Source organism: Leptonychotes weddellii, unplaced genomic scaffold (genome assembly GCF_054177405.1).
Source record: "Leptonychotes weddellii isolate Sample4059 unplaced genomic scaffold, ASM5417740v2 HiC_scaffold_1988, whole genome shotgun sequence".
Taxonomy (NCBI): Eukaryota; Metazoa; Chordata; class Mammalia; order Carnivora; family Phocidae; genus Leptonychotes; species Leptonychotes weddellii.
In genome coordinates this window covers 1983-13664 of record NW_027784916.1, presented here as the reverse complement: position 1 = coordinate 13664, position 11682 = coordinate 1983, and the positions used below count along the sequence as shown (strand labels likewise).

The window sequence follows — 11682 nt, the reverse complement described above, 5'->3', positions numbered from 1 at the left end:
TGTATCATATGACCTCACTGATATGATGAATTCTTAATCTCAGGAAACAAACCGAGGGTTGCTGGAGTGGGGGCTGGGGTGGGAGGGATGGGGTGGCTGGGTGATAGACACCGGGGAGGGTATGTGCTGTTATGAGTGCTGTGAATTGTGCAAGACTGTGGGATCACAGATCTGTACCTTTGAAACAAATAATGCAATGTATGTTAAGAAAAAAAAAAAGAAGATAGCAGGAGGGGAAGAATGAAGGGTGGGAAATCGGAGGGGGAGACGAACCATGAGAGACGATGGACTCTGAGAAACAAACTGAGGGTTCTAGAGGGGAGGGGTGTGGGAGGATGGGTTAGCCTGGTGATGGGTATTAAAGAGGGCACGTTCTGCATGGAGCACTGGGTGTTACGCACAAACAATGAATCATGGAACACTACATCAAAAACTAATGATGTAATGTATGGTGATTAACATAACAATAAAAAATTTTTTAAAAAATCAGGAAATTAACTAGATACAGAAAAAAAAAAAAAAAGACATAGGAACCAACCAGAAAGAGTCCCCAATAGACAAAGCCAAATCTTTTGAGCAACAAAATAAATAATACTAGTGTTGGCCTCTTACTAGTATAGGCAAACCTCATTTTATTGTACTTTATTGTACTTCACAGATTCTGCATTTTTTACAAATTGAAAGTCTATGGCAACCCTGCATCAAGCAAGTTTATTGGTGACGTTTTTCCAACAGCATTTGCTCACTTTGTGTCTCTGTGTCACATTTTGGTAATTCTCACAATATTTCAAACTTTTTTCTTATTATATTTGTTATGGTGATCTGTGTGATCAGTGATCTTTGATATTTCTATTGTAATTGTTTTGGGGTGCCATGAACCACACTCACATAAAATGGTGAACTTAATAGGTAAGTGTATATTCTGACTTCTCCACTGACTGGCCATTCTTTATCAGTCTCTCTCTCTTTAGGTCTCCCTATTTCTTGAGACACAACAATATTGAAATCAGGCCAATGAATAACTCTACAATGGCCCCTAAGTGATCAAGTGAAAGGAGGAGTCACATGTGTCTCACTTTAAATCAAAAGCTAGAAATTATTAAGCATAGTGAGGAAGGCATGTCAAAAGCTGAGCTAGGCCCAAAACTAGGTTTCTTATGTCAAATAGCCAATTTATGAATGTAAAGGAAAAGTTCTTGAAGGAAATTTAAAGTGATACCCCAGTGAACACATGAATAATAAGAAAGTGAAACAAACAGCTTTATTGCTGATTTGGAGAATGTTTTAATGGTCTGTTTAGAAGATCAAGCCGGCCACAGTGTTCCCTTTAGCCAAAGCCTAATCTAGAGCAAGGCCCTAACTTTCTTTAATTTTATAAAAGCTGAGAGAGCAGAAGCTGCAGAAGGAAAGCTTGAAGCTACCTAAGGCAGGTTCCTGAAGTTTAAGGGAAGGAGCTATTTCCTTAATATCAAAGTACAAGGTGAAGCAGCAAGTACTAATGTAGAAACTACAGCAAATCATCCAAAAGATCTAGCTAGGATAATTAATGAAGGTGGCTACCCTAAACAGTAGATTTTTAGTGTAGATGAAATAGCCTTCTATTGGAAGAAGATGCCATCTAGGTCTTTCATAGCTAGAGAGGAGAAGTCAATGCCTGGCTGGAAAGGCTAACTCTTGTTGAAGTTGAAGCCAATGCTCATTTATCATTCTGAAAATCCTAGGGTTCTTAAGAATTACTCTAAGTCTACTCTGTCAGTGATCTATAAATGAGAAAACAAAGCTTGGATGACAGCACATCTCTTTACAACATGGTTTACTAAATATTTTAAGTCTACTGTTGAGACCTAATGCTCAGGGGAAAAAAAAAAAAGATTCCTCTCAAAATATTACTCCTTACTAACAATGCACCTAGTCACCTAATAGCTCTGATGAAGGTGTACAAGGAGATTAATGTTGTTTTCATGCCTGTCAACACAACATTCATTCTGCAACCCAAGGACCAAGGAGTAATTTTGACTTTCAAATCTTACTATTTATAAAATAGGATTTTATTTTATTTATTTATTTGAGGGAGAGAGAGTGAATGAGAGAGAGCACAAGCGGGGGGAGAGGCAGAGGGAAAGGGAGAAACAGACTCCCTTCCCAATGCAGGGCTCGATCCCAGGACCCTGGGATCATGCCCTAAGCTGAAGGCAGACACTTAACTGACTGAGCCACCCAGGTGCCCCAAGAAGTGCATTTTTATAAGGCTATAGCTGCCAGAGATAGTAATTCTACTGATGGATCTGGGAAAAGTCAATTGGAAACTTTCTGGAAGGGATTCACCCTTCTAGATGCCATTAAGAACATTTGTGACTCAGTGGAAGAAGTCAAAATATCAACTTTAGAAGAAATTCATTCCAATCTTCATGGTTGACTTTGGGAGGTTCAAGTCTTCGGTGAAGAAAGTTACTGCAGATGTTGTGGAAATAGCAGGAGAACTAGAATTAGAATGGGAGCCTGAAGATTGCTGAATTGCTGCGATCTCATGATAAAACTTGAACAGATGAGGAGTTCCTTCTTATGGATGAACAAAGAAATTGGTTTCTTCAAATGGAATCTACTTCTGGTGAAGATGCTTTGAAGATTATTGAAGTGACAACAAAGAATTTAAAGTAGCACATAAACTTAGTTGATATAGCAGTGGGGGGCTCGGTTTGAGCGGATTGACTCCAATTTTAAAATAAGTTCTGTTGTGGGCAAAATACTATCAAACAACATCACATGTTACAGAGAAATTGTTCATGAAAGAGTCAATTAATTCAGCAAAATGTATTGTTGTCTTATTTTAAGAAATTGCCACAGTCGCCCACAACCTTAAGTAACCACCACCCTGATTAGTCAGTAACCATTAACATCAAAGCAAGACCCTCCAGCAGCAAAAAGATTACAACTTGGGGAAAGCTCATATGATGGGTAACATTTTTTTTGCAATAAAGTATTTTTTAATTGTCATGTACATTTTGTAGATATAATGCTATTGTACACCTAATAGACTACAGTATAGTATAAACATAACTTTCACATGCACTGGGAAACCAAAAAAAATTCACTGGACTCATTTTATTGCAATATTGCTTTATTGAGGTGGTCTGGAACCAAACCTGAAATATCTTTGGGCTATACTTGTAACAGTATTTATAACTCAAAGAACAAAGCAAATATTCACAAGTACATCCGAATATACATAATTGATTGACAAAATAATGAGGGAGAAGGGAAAAGTCTTCCTTCAGAAAAATTCTAAATAAATCATTCTCCCTCTAGGAGGTGGAGCTTAATTCTCTTCCACTGGAATGTGTGCTAGACTTTAGTTACTTGCTTCCAAATAAAAGAATATGGAAACAGAAATAGGAACTTTACAGTAGAGAAACTTGTTAGATTCCACCTTAAACAAGTGAAGAAAATTGACACCACTGGTAATAAGACATGTTGTGATATAACCCTTGATATGGTATGATGAGAAGCACATTTCATTGCTGAGATGTTCTTCAAAAAAAATTGAGAATTTCTGATTATAAGTAAATATCAGACAAAACCAATTCAAAGATGTTTACAGAATAGCTGATCAATATTCTTAAAAATTGTGAAGGATATGAAGAAGAAGGAAAGACACACTATCACCAGTTGAAGAAGGCTAAGGATACATGATGACTAAAAGTTAAGTGATATCTTAGCTCTTTTGATTTCAAACTGTACTACAAAACTGTCATAATCAAAACAGCATGGTACTGGCTCAAAAACAGATACATAGACCATTGCAACAGAATAGAGAGCCCAGAAATAAACCCATGCTTATATGATCAATGAATCTATGAAAAGGGGGACAATATGATACAAAGAGGAAAAGACAGTCTCTTCAATAAATGGAATTGGGAAAATTGGACAACTACATGCAAAAGTCTGAAACGGGACCATTTTCTTACACCATATATGAAAATAAACTCAAAATGGATTAATGAAAGACCTTAACATAAGACCTGAAACTATAAAACTCCTAGAATAAAACATAGGCAATAAATTCTTTGACATTGGTCTTGGCAATATTTTTTTGGATATGTCTTCTCAGGCAAGGAAAAAAAAAGAAAAGACAAACAAATGGGTCTACATCAATCTGAAAAGCTCTTGCACATTGACAGCAACCATCAACAAAACAAAAAGGCACCTTTCTAAATGGGAGAAGATACTTGCAAATGATATATCTGTTAAGAAGTTGTTACCTAAGATATAAAAAGAATTCATACAATTCAATAACAACAACACAACAACAACATCAACAACAAAGATCCTGATTGAAAAATAGAGGACCTGAAGAGACATTTTTCCAAAGAAGATGTCCAGATGGCCAACAGGTATATGAAAAGATGCTGAACATCAGTAGTCATCAGAGAAGTGCAAATCAAAACCAAAATGAGATACTACCTCACACATGTCAGAATGGCTATTATCAAAAAGATAAGAAATAATAGCTATTGGTGAAGATATGGAAAGAAGGAAACCCTTGTGCACTATTGGTGGGAATGTAAATTGGTGCAGCCAATATGGAAAACAGTATAGAGATTTGTCAAACAATTACAGCAATCCAGCAATTCCACTTCTGGGTATTTATCCAAAAAAAAAAAAAAAGAAAAGAAAACACTAATTTGAAAAGATATATGTACCTCTATATTCACTGCAGCATTACTTATAATTGCCAAGATATGGAAGTAACTTGCGCCCGTTGATAGATGAATGGATAAAGACACTGTGACATAAGTCACAGGGATATAATATACATCAGAGAGAATATAGTCAATAATTTGTAATAACCTTGTGCAGTGACAGATGGTAACTAGATCTATAGTGGTAATCATTTCATAATGTATAAAAATATCATCACTATTTTTTACACCTAAAACTAATGTAATATTGCATGTTAATTTAATTCAATTTAAGAATAAATAAAATGGGGCAACCTGGGTGGTGCAGTTGTTTAAGTGTCTGATTCTTGGTTTTGACTCAGGTTGTGATCTCAGGGTCATGAGATCAAGCTCAGCATAGGCCTCCGCTATGAGTTTGGAGTCTGCTTAAGACTCTCTCTCCCTCTCCCTTTGCCCTTCTCCCCTGCACTCTCTCTCTCAAATAAATAAATAAATCGTCAAAAAAATAAAGATTAATGGAAAGAAAAAAGTATATATAGTTCTGACAAAAGTATAAAGTTGTGTTGGATAGAAAAGTACATACATACATGCATATGTACATACATAGAGTTAAAGTGATGTTCTGGAATGGATCTTGGAATTAAAAAAAGGTGAAATATTAATAAAATCTGCAGGTTAGTTAATAGCATTCTACCAGTGTTAAGATCTTAGTTTTAATGTATATGTTTGTATAAAATGTTAACATTGAGAAAGTTTGGTGAAGGTATATGGGAACTCTTTATACTGTCTTTGCCACTTTTCTACAAATCTGAAGTTATTCCAAAGTAATTCTTAAACCTATAATATCTATATTTCTAAAATCTTAATATTTGTTGATTTTGTAGAGAAAATATATGCAGGTTTCAAAAACTATTGTTACACATATTTTTCAATAATTTAAATTTTTTTCTAAAAAAAAAATATTGCAATATTAACTTTACCCCTTCTTCTAATGGTATTTAGTGCTTACACAAACCTTAATGTTAAATGAAAATATATGATAATATTTTAAGAATGTCATAATAAAAAACTTCTGACTCTTCTGGTGAATTAAGTGTAATGGACTTTCTAAGCTTCTGTTAACTCTGAGTTTACAAGGCTGCTGCTTAGTTATCAGGTGGCATAGTGTTCTGAGAAATTTAAAGGAACTGCTACAAGTGCCTAATTAATCCTTACAAAGTTAAGATAATCTGATTCATTAAAAGAACAATGTGTGCCTGGTACTGAACTAGAAATTTTTTAATTACCATTTTGTACTTTGCTGATAACTTGATCTTCAGTGAAAAAAAAGTGACTGTCTCCAGGTGACCCATCAAAAAGTTCAAAGCACAAAACTGTAGGAAATACAGGAAATCTCGGGTAAATGACCCAGATTTTAAGAATTTATTTTTCTCACTTTAAGGTCATTTTCCTTAGACTATTTGATCCTTAAAACAATTTTATTGGAATCCCTTTTTTTTAATACAAAATTCTCGTAACACTGAGTCACTTAAGCTATTGAAGTTTGAAGTTTCTTTCTAATTTGATTCTTCTACTATTTGCTTCCATCTATTTTTCATTCAAATGTTTCCTTCTTTTCTAGAAATGTATCCTATTTTCAAGATTTTCTTTTCTAAAAAAAATTTTATTTATTTGTTAGAGAGAGAGAGAGCATAAGCAGGGGGAGTAGCAGGCAGAGGGAGAAGCAGGCTCCCCGCTGAGCAGGGAGCCCGACGCCGGACTTGACCCAGGACCCTGGGATCATGACTTGAGCTGAAGGCAGACACTTAACCGACTGAGCCACCCAGGCACCCCTATAATGTCTTTAAAAAAAATTATTTATTTTGGGGTGGGAGGAGCAGAAGGAGAGGTAGAGAAAGTCCCAAACAGACTCTGTGCTGAGCACAAAGCCCAATCTCAGGACCCTGAGATCACAGAGAGCCAAAACCAAAAGCTGGACACTTAACCGACTGAGCCACCCAGGTGCCCCTATAATAATCCCTTTTAAATTTGAAAAGATTCAGTGTTCAAAGATATTACAGTGAAACCAAAGTTATTTACTTGATATTAGTTTTCATAGTAAGGATTTTTTTTAAACGAGCATTCTGTCTTTACATGAAATTAAAAATCTAGGTGTGAATTTAACTATATCAAGATTTCTTTTGAGAACTTTTTCAGAGATAATTAATCTTGCAGATGTTTCTGCATTACCTGCATTCATGAACACCTCCTAAATTAACTCTCATGTGGGAAGGTAACATTTCCTAAGCCAACCATATTAAATTATTTCATGAGAGAGTTTATCATTTCACCTGACTCAGTATTCTACTAGTTATACTATACTTTTGATCTTTAAAAAAAGTATTTGACACGTAAAGGTTGAAATTTTTTCTTAGTGGGATGAGGTCAGAAAATTCTTTGATCTAAGAATAGTTCCAATATAAAAGGATTGTAGAGGCTGGATTTGAGGTATATATTTCTATAAAGTCATCACTCCCTATCAAAAGACAGACACTCTCAGAGTATTCAGGGTTTTTTTTTTCTTTTTTCTTTTCTTATTTTTTAAGTGAACAGTATTTAGAATTGAATTTGGTACTCATTAAAATCGATACTTCCCCAGAGTAGATAATGTAGTTTAAATTAAGAGATATACATATGTATGTGTATGTAGAAAGAAACTTTGATTCAATATTTTACCATAAGCTGGATTTTCTGCAGAAGAACTATATATAGATTTCTTAATCTTCCCATGGCCCATCTCCCTTATTAAGATCAGCTGGGACTTCAGTTTCAAGTCAGAGTAAGAAAGACTAGATTTGCCCTCTTGTAGGAAACAACAACAATATCAAATCAAGGTGCTGGGCATCAGACAACCAAAGAGAGTGATCCCTGAGAGATAGAAAACATCTGAGGTAACCCCTACAAATGTCCTAGCTTAATGTCATGAGAGAATTTCCAAGCTATGGTTCAGAGAAGAACACAGGCAGAACCTGGCCCGAGGAAGTGGAGGTCCAGAGAGAAAAAGCAGCCTAGAGTTCATAGGACAACACCACAAAGGAGGGAACAGCACAGATACCACCCCACCCCCAGGTCATGCAGAAGGTCTCAGCTGAATATTCCCCAGAGTACCGATCAGTGTTTGTATTTGAGCAGACTGCCAGAGGCAGTGAAAACCATTCAAAAGAATTAAAGCAAACAGTGCACAACATTCACACAGGCCAGGAAAATTACGTTCCACAGATCCATACCAGAAAAACTCACAAATCATGTAGCATTGGGTAGAGTACTCAGGAAAGTCTTGGCTTAGTAGTGGGGGATAATTAGCCCTATGCTGGGTACTTTTCTGGAGCCACCTAACAAGTCATAAAAGCAAGACCATAAAGGATCTATTTCCAAGTAACTTAACTGCATACAAGAACAAAGCTTAAGAATATTTATAGGAATAAGAAAACTCAGAGAGTAAAACCCACAAGGTCTGACACCCAAGCAAAGATTTGGAGACATGCGATGAAGCAGACAGATATGATCCATACTGAGGAGAATAATCAATCAATCAAAACTGACTTCAAACTGACATAAATGTTAGAATTAGCAGACCCAAGGAATAAACAGTTATTTTGCCTTGAATACATGTATCTAAAAAGTTAAGTAGAAATATTGAAGATATGAAAAAGACCCACATCAAACTTGTAGAGATGAAAACTACAGTGTCTGAAATGAAAATTTAAGGTATTGAAGAAAGCAATAGAAACTATCCAAAATTGAGGGCGCCTGGGTGGCTCAGTTGGTTAAGCGACTGCCTTCGGCTCAGGTCATGATCCTGGAGTCCCGGGATCGAGTCCCGCATCGGGCTCCCTGCTCAGCAGGGAGTCTGCTTCTCCCTCTGACCCTCCTCCCTCTCATGCTCTCTCTATCTCATTCTCTCTCTCAAATAAATAAATAAAATCTTAAAAAAAAAAAAAAAAGAAACTATCCAAAATTGAAAACAGAAAATATGGGGTGCCTGGGTGGCTCAATCAATTGCGCATCCAACTCTTGATTTCAGATCACCTCATGATCTCATGGTCATGGGATCAAGCCCTGTGTTGGGCTCTGTGCTGAGTGTGGAGCCTGCTTAAGATTCTCTCTCCCTCTACAAATCACCCCCCCAACACTTGTGCACATGCACACTCTTTCTCTCTCAAAAATAAAAAAATAAAAAAATAATAAATAAATAAATAAATAAATAAATAAATAAGAAAATATACTTTTTAAAAAGAATGCAAAGCACACCAAGTGAGCTCCGGAACAACTTCAAGCAACCTTTTAAATATGGAACTGGATCCCTGAAGTAGTGAAAAAAGAACAAACAAACAAAAAAAATTAAAGAAATGATGGCCACTTTTTTCAAATTTCATGAAAATTAAACACCCATATTCCAAGAAGCTAAATGAGCTTTAAGCACAAAAAAAGTGAAGAAAATCACATCAACACATTTCATAATGAAATTGCCTAAAACCCGTTATAAAAGGAAAAATCTTAAAAACAGCCAAAGGAAAATAGATATGTATACAAACAAAAATAAGGAAGACAGCAGATTTCTCATTGGGAAAACTCAAACAGTGGAGGCACATCTTAAGAATGTAAAAGAAAAGACAGACAACATAGAGTTTAATATTCAGTGAACTTATTTTTCAAAAATAAATGCAAAAAAAGTAGCTCAGACATATAAAAGCTGAAAAAATAATTTTGAGACTTACACTACAATAAACTGAAATTTGTCAGGCAGATGAAAAATGACAGCGGATGAAAATATACATCTAAAGTAATGAGAAGCACCAAGAAAGGTAACTACATGGATAAAAAATAAGGATTTTTGCTTATAATTTAAATTTCTTCAAAAGACAGAAACGGTGAATTAAGCAATTCACTGTTTAAGCAAAATTATTGTGTATTTTATAACATGTATTAGTAAAATAAATGAAAAAATGGCGAAAGACTAGGGAGTAGAAGTGGAAGTAAACTATTGTCAACTTATGTGTACATATAGTGATATAAAAATCACTTAAAGTGGAATGTGGTAAGTTAAAGATGTATACTATAAACCTCAATACAATCAATAAAAGAAGAGGTATAACTAATGATCCAACAAAGAAGACAAAATGAAATCACTAAAAAATACTGTCCAAAAGTATGGTCCAAAAGAAGGCAGAAAAGACAGGAAAATGGAACAAAGAGCAGAAAGGTTAAAAACAAAATAGGAGATGATAGACTTTAATATACCAATGATCATATTAAATAGAATAGGTCAAGACATTCCAACGAAAAAGAGATTGTCAGATTAAAAGACCCAACACAATGTTGCCTATAATAAAATCACTTTAAATATAAATATACAAAAGAGATGCTATGTTAATACTATTCAAAATGAAGCTGCAGCAGCCATACTAATATCAGACCAAGTATATGTCAGGGCAAATGATATTACCAGGAATAAAGATAATCATTTCATAATGATAAAGCAATCTATTTATCAAAAAGACATAATAATTCTAAATATTTGTGAATCTATAACAGATTTTTGAAATACATAAAGCAAAAATTGATAGAACTGAAAGAAGAAATAGACAAATACAGTATTATAGGTAGAAATTTCAGTACCTTCCTTTCAATATAAGATAGAATAAATAGACAAGATCAGTAACAATATAGAATATTTGAACACACTAACCTAATGGCCATTGCTGTAACACTCCATCCAACTTTAGTAGAATGCACACTCTTCCAGTGCACATGGAAAATTTACCAAAATAGATTATTATGGATAATAAAACAAGTTTAAAGGATTAAAATTATAAAGAGTGTATTCTCTGAATACAATCAAATGAGAAAACAACAAGAGTAACACATCTGGAAAATCCCCAAATATTTGGTAATAAATAACACACTTCTAAATAACACATGGATTAAAGATGAAATAATAGAATTAGAAAACATTTTATAATAAATTGCAATGAAAACACAGTATAACAGAGTTTCTGGGATGCCACTAAAGCAGTACTTAGGAGGATCCATGGGGGCCCAGGGTGCCAGTAGCCTCCTTGGTAGTGTATGCAGCCTGTTGATTGTATGGGTTGCCCTAAGGGACCTTGGAGACAGCCCTTTCCAGTGGATGTTGAGGTCTGACCTCATGCTATCTCCAATCTAGGTGGCAGACAGGTATGCGGGGTGCCTTTGGAAAGCCCCAGGGCACAGTAGCCAGGGTCCACATTGGCCAAGTCATCATGTCCATCCGTACCATGCTGCAGAACAAGGAGCACGTGATTGAGGCCCTACCCAGGGCCAAGTTCAAGTTCCCTGGCCGCCAGAAGATCCACATCTCCAAGAAGTGGGACTTTTCTAAGTTTAATGCGGATGAATTTGAAGACATGGTGGCTGAAAAACGGCTTATCCCAGATGGCTGTGGGGTCAAATACATCCCTAATCGTGGTCCCTTGGACAAATGGAGGGCTCTGCACTCATGAGAACCTCGGCACTGCCCCCTCCCTATTCATGCCTACCAACAAATCCTACTTCCTGTCAAAAAAAAAAAAAAGAAAAAGCAGTACTTGGGAGGAAATGTATAGCATTAAACACCTGTTAGAGAAGGAATGTCTCAAATCAGTGATCTCAGCTTCTACTTTAGGAAATTAGAAAAAGAAAAGCTAACTAAACTAAAGTGCACAGAAGAAATTAAAAGATCAAAACAGAAACCAATGAAATAGAAAACAAAATCAATAGAGAAAACCAAAGAAACAAAACCTGAATTTGTTGAAAGATGCATAAAATTAGTAATCCTATAGCCAGATTGATTAAAGGGAGCGAGGGAAAGAGGAAGGGAGGGAGAATAGACACAAGTTACCAATGGATTCTGCAGATATTAAAAAGACGTTAAAGGGTTGTTATGAGGAACTTTATGCCTATAAATTCCATAATTGAAACAAAATAGAAGAAGTTCTTGAAGGAC

General features: G+C 35.5%; 1 pseudogene; it reads left to right on the top strand.

Annotated features, from left to right (window-relative positions):
* Positions 1-10716: 10716 nt before the first annotated feature.
* Positions 10717-10837, top strand: LOC115945119 (small nucleolar RNA SNORA70; annotated as a pseudogene).
* Positions 10838-11682: the final 845 nt, after the last annotated feature.